The sequence below is a fragment of the Zingiber officinale genome, chromosome 7A (assembly GCF_018446385.1).
Source record: "Zingiber officinale cultivar Zhangliang chromosome 7A, Zo_v1.1, whole genome shotgun sequence".
Lineage (NCBI taxonomy): Eukaryota > Viridiplantae > Streptophyta > Magnoliopsida > Zingiberales > Zingiberaceae > Zingiber > Zingiber officinale.
In genome coordinates this window covers 132,217,943-132,223,837 of record NC_055998.1, presented here as the reverse complement: position 1 = coordinate 132,223,837, position 5,895 = coordinate 132,217,943, and positions in this window count along the sequence as shown.

Sequence of the window (5,895 nt, the reverse complement as noted above, 5' to 3'; positions counted from 1 at the left end):
CTCCTTTACCAAAGAGCGTATCAAATGAAATTACTAAGGTAAAAATTCTATAGTGTGTGAAGATGGTAAATTTAGTAGCTAAAAATAAATGTGTAGTTGTCATTTAAAACTAGCAAGGTTAACACTGACTAATTAACTCCTTAATGTAAGGGAGAAGAAGCTTAATAGATGTATTAAAAGTAAATTAGATTATGGAATGTGTACTTTTGAGCATCTAGTTTAGTTTGTTGAGTAGATAGTCAAGCAAGAAGCATAAAATAAAATGAATAATTTTTAAAATAAATAAAAAGAAATTAAGTGATTAATTAATGGGCACAAACAGTCAAGATTTAACAACTCTTGCAAATAATATAATTAGCAGCAATTTATTAGGTCATTGGGAACCCAAATTGGTCAAATTATCTAGAATATTATATTACTAGGTAAGACAATTGGACAAAATATAGAGTTCTAGTAAATATTTAAATTGAATTTTATAAAATGATAATGGCAGAGGAACCGTTATTGAGATGGAAAGGCCATGTATGTTCGTGGTCAATAATTGCGTTAAGTTTAAAAGAATTCATATATTTTATAATAATATGATATTATCATCTCATAAAATATAATATTATTCATTTTGTATCTAAATATTTATAGATTTATTTTTAAATTCTAACTAAAAAGTTTTATACAATGGAGATTGATTTTGCCCAAAAAAAAAAAAAAAAAAAAAAAATTGAGAAGACAGCTGACTGGGAATATATATATGTCACTAATGTTGACTCAAATATAATTCTATTCAAAAACTAAGAAGACGGTTGGTTGGCAACATGTCTTTGAGGTTGACTTGACGAAGACTCCTCGCGATCTCGTGTGTTACAGAGAGCGTTAGTGACTGGGTCAAGAAAGGGATCTCCGATGTTAACCCTATGACGTTTAAATCAGTGCTCGATAGGTGGCAATAAATAATAGTATGAATAGTGAAAATTGCATAGTCTAGCATAATGTGAGCGTACCTGTGCCTATAGATGGAAACCCCTTTATAGTGCTACAATTCGTCTATGCATGAATCTCAAAGTATTTTCATAAAAGGACATACCATAAAAATACTCTGACTCTTTCTCAAAATGGACCCGTAATTTTTGCATTTGAAAGAAAGGAATATTCTAATGTACAACTTGTATATGCATAATATTCTCTGCCCTCCGTAGTACAATACGTCAAAAAGGAATATGAGGTTGTTGAGTTAAGGGGCCTACAATATACTTACATGGCAAGCGGCTAAGCTCCATCTGTGAACCGATCAATAATCACTCAAGCTAATCGGACTTATAGAGTATTGTTGTCGGGAACTCGTCCCTCAATCGATCTATCTGCCTAGCCGCAGAGTTCGATCGGATCGGGTATCCAGTCTGTCCGATCGGACTGCAATTCTAATATGCTAGACCACTCGACCAAGATAGTTAATCATGTTATCTTAAAGAAATCTTGGAGCTAGTCATCCATAGTCAGAGGCTTGATGTCCGATTGGCTCAATGGTCTGATCGGCTAACCTCTGGGTCCAATGGTCTGATCGACTCAATGGACAGGTTGGGAAACCTCTTGGTCGTGAAGATTGATTGTGCTGGCTTCAAGGGTTGACCCTTTCCTAACTTTGATCGCTACGTCAACCAACTTCTTGGACTTTGACCCGACTTGGGGGCCCACATTAATCGTCGTATCAGAGATATTTTCCATTTTTTAAACCCATAATTTTTTTCATATATTTCCAGACTTTGATTGTATTCCTAACAATACTCCCCTCAAACGAAATGCCACAATTATTCTCATGTGATCCTGTCCGAAAGCTGAATCAACGGACGCTGGGCACGTGGCGCTCTCCAAGCGGCTGACGTAGATCTCCTGACTGTCCGCACGAGCCTCCGGTCAACCTGCACAGAAGTCGGGCCGGGAAGGGGTTCCCGGCGACGACCCTCCGACGCTCAAGTCAGACAAGCGAATAATGAAGAAGTGGCTCCAAAAATCGTAGAACGCGTACCTCTGGTGAAGTGCAAAGCTCCTTATATAGAGCTGGGGAGGAGCTCAGGCATACATATCTAGGCAAACACGTGTCCTCAGCCCATACCTCAGTAAGGGCATGTCAGCAAGCTTACCTGACACCATACTGCTACAGTCCAAGCATGTCTTCAATGGGACAGCAAAACCCCTTGTCGTCAGATTTGGAGTATGGCTGGATTATAAAGCATGTCCGCTGTCAGAATATGTCCCTTGTCATTTTCTCCTTACTCCCTGTCGGGCGTCCGGCCGGCCAGCACTTGCCTTACGTCCGGCCGGCCATATATAGTGATCTACTTGGGAGATACTCGGTAATGTGCTTTGTGGATACTGTTAGCAGTATGCTACCTTATGTCTTCGGCTGAGCGTGCCGTCCGCTCAGCCTTACGGCCCTGTTCAAAGAGCGCCGAAACCCCGACTCCCGCCGGGGCGCCTTTTGCCCTAATTAGACATCGGTCGGCCGGCCGGGCGGTCGGCCCCCCATTCTCCGGTCGGCATAGCGATCCCACCTTTTCTAAGTCGTCCGATCGGCCACCTGGCCCTTTGACTTCCACGTGGCGTTGACTCCCCAAGACGGGGGTCCCCTGCTATTACCTCCGGATCACTTGCCTCCCCTTCAAGTCTAGTCGAAGGAGGCGATTAGTCCGACTGACTGGACCATTGATCTGGCCGAGCGGAGCCATGCAACCACCATCCGCTCGGTCGCCGAGGGGGTAACCGAAACGCCAGTCAACACCCAACATTTTTTAGCGTCTCTTCGAATTTTCCACCAATCTCCCCCATTAAGGTCGAGCACGCGCGCATTAAATGCATCCCAGTGACTGAATGCCACATGGCGGTGCTGTCGTAATTATACGGCGGCGGCGTGGTCGAGCGATGAGATCGAGGCAGTTTGAAATGAACGGCCAAATGCGTGCTTTGGCTCCCGTGACCTGGATCCAACGGTGGAGGTCGCTCGACCTCTGCCCTATAAAATCTTCGTTCTCTTCTATTCACCGCATTTGCTTTCGCGACTTCTACCTCCGTCCCTGGTGTTTCGGTGCTCCGGCGATTCTGCTCCTGCTCTCCGACGATCTCCAGCGCCTCTTCCTTGATCCTTTTCCTCGTAGTAAGGCTCTATTTCTTTCCTTCCTTGTTTTCGGTGCTTTCTTTACATTTCTTTCTCAAGTTCCAATCCGTGGAGCCTCTTTTCGCTTGCTGTCGTCTTTCTTCTGTCTTTCTTTGCCTTTTTTATTTCTTCCGATCGGACCATGACTAGTTCTTCTTATCCTGAAGACCAGTCCCTCGGCCCTTGGTACACTACCATGCAGTCACGATTCAGTCGGCGTGACTTTGATATTCTGACCGATAATTTTGAAATCTCCGGTGATTTTGAACTTCTTTTAGCCGGTCCCTCCGCTCGGCCACACAAGCCGTCGCGCGGAGCTTTCTATGTCTTCCGCGACCAGTTTACTGCCGGTCTGCGTTTCCCTGTACATCCCTTCATTATAGATGTTTGTAACTTTTTTGGTGTTCCGCTCGGCAGTCTAGTACCCAACACCTTTCGCCTTCTCTGTGGTGTTGTTGTTTTGTTCAAGATCCACAACATCCCCCTCCGACCGGAGGTCTTTTATTATTTCTATTACCCCAAGCAATCCGAGCCAGGCACCCTCATGTTCTAAGCTCGGCCCGGCTTAGTCTTCTTTAATAAACTGCCTTCTTCCAATAAACATTGGAAGGAGTATTTTTTCTATATTCGTATGCCCGATCAGGCCAATTTCCGGACCAAGTGGCAGGTCGACCTACCCCCCACTCCTGAGCTGAAGAAGTTCAAGACCCGACCGGACTACCTCCATGCTGCAAATATGCTAGCCGATCTGCGGCTTGACATCAATAAGCTTCTGCACGAAGGAGTGATGTACATCTTCGGCCTGAGTCCCATACGGACTCCTCTTCCGAGCAGCTTCGGTAAGAATTTTACTTGGGCATATGCTTTGATTGCTAACTGATTTCTCTTCTTTCCTTTGCAGCGGACATCGTCATGGAGTCGGTAATGTCCGACATTTTGAAGAAAAAGGCGGCAGCGCTCGAAGCCGCGACAGCAAAGGAGATGGAGGCACTCGGCATCCAGCCGGTCGGCTCACATGAAGGGGAGAGCGGTACTCATGAAGGGTCGGCCGCTCAGGCCTCTCATCAAAACGAGGCGAGAGGAGCCACTCCCAGTGGAGGACCAACTGTCCAGGAGGAAGGTTCCGCTCGGGAGGAGGAGCAGCCTCGACAAAAGAGGCGCCGAGCGGAGACTCCCCTTCGATCGGTTGGATCCGCGGTCCAACCGTTTGCCCGAGCTACTGCACGTGCTCGTGGCAAGGCTCCAGAGATCGAAGCTATTTCTTCCGACCGGACGCCCTCTGAATGGGACGAGCCGGCAGCCCCTATTGAGGCTACTCCGGTCAGCACCCTTCCGCCCGCTCCTCAACCAGTCCAACGTTCAACCATCCGATCTCAGTTTTCGGCGCCGGCCTCTGATCCTCTTCCGACCGCCGGTCGGACGACCCCCGGTCATGGCCGCACTGTACGGGTCACTCTTCATCTCCCGACTGAAGAGCTGCTGCCAGAGGCCGACCGCCCAACCGCGCCCGAGCACACCATCACCTTGAAGGGGCCCCTAGCTGAGATGTGGGCCGACGCTCGGGCGCGCGTCGCGCTGATCCCCCTCCGAAATTTGGCCAATAGCCACATGCAGGTGGCCATGGGGGTAAGTTTGTTTTCTTCGAAGTTTGGTATGCATTATCTCCGCTCGGCCACTAACAACTTCTAATTTTCTCTTGCCAGAGATGGGTGAAGGAGATAGCTGTCTCCAACCGCCTGGCGATGGTGGACGAGGAATTAAGACAACTGAAGGCGGCTAGCGGCCCGTCCGGCTCTCAAGGCCCTTCGTATGCCGAGCTGCAAAAGGAGCTGAAGAAAGCTCAAGATTTGTTGGCGGTCGAGCAGAAGAAGACAGTCGATCAGGCCCACGCCTTGGCCGAGTCCGAGCGACAGGTCAAATCGCTCGACACAAAAATAACCCTGGCCACTACTCGCAAAAACACGGCTATCTCCGACCTGGAGAAAAAGAATGTGGAGGCTCGGGGTCTAAAGCAGAAAGTAAAGGAGCTGATGGATCAGCTTGATGGCGAGAAGGCAGGCCGCTCGGCTGATGCAGTCAAGCATACAGACGAGTTGAAAACTCTGCAGGAGTCCCTCGCTGCGTCTCAATTGGCCTTCAAAGAATACCAAGAGGCCGAGCCGAGCCGAGTCGCTACTCTGAGACAAAATTACATCCGCTCGCCCGAATTTTCAGAGAAGGTTTGCGAGCGGATGTATACTGCCTTTGACCTCGCCATGACCGCCACCACCACATATCTGAAGTCTAAGGGTCTTCTTCCGGATTCCACTACTATTCCGACCGGCGATCAAGTGGCGCTCCTGAACAACATTCCCAAGGACCTTTACGATTATATTGAGTAGACGTTTTTATATGTAATTAGGCCGCTCGGCCAAAAAATGATCCTTTTTTGTACTTAGGCCGCTCGGCTTAAAGTTTTATTTTTAATGTAATGCTTTCCTTTCACGTACTTTGCCCTTTTGCTAGCCAATGTGTGTTGTCCGCTCATCTATTATCACACCTCTAGTATCCGAAAGGGAATTTTACGAAGTATTTGGCGTGGCCCTTCCGCTCGGCTAAATATGTAATATTCCGCTTTGATAGTAGAGATCGCTCACTAGATGCCGATGAAGTACCTTTGGGTACAAAGCCGAGCGGATCGGATACAGGAGCGGTCGAACGACATTGACGCTTTGATAGCAGAATTCCTTGGACACTTGCCGTCCTTATTG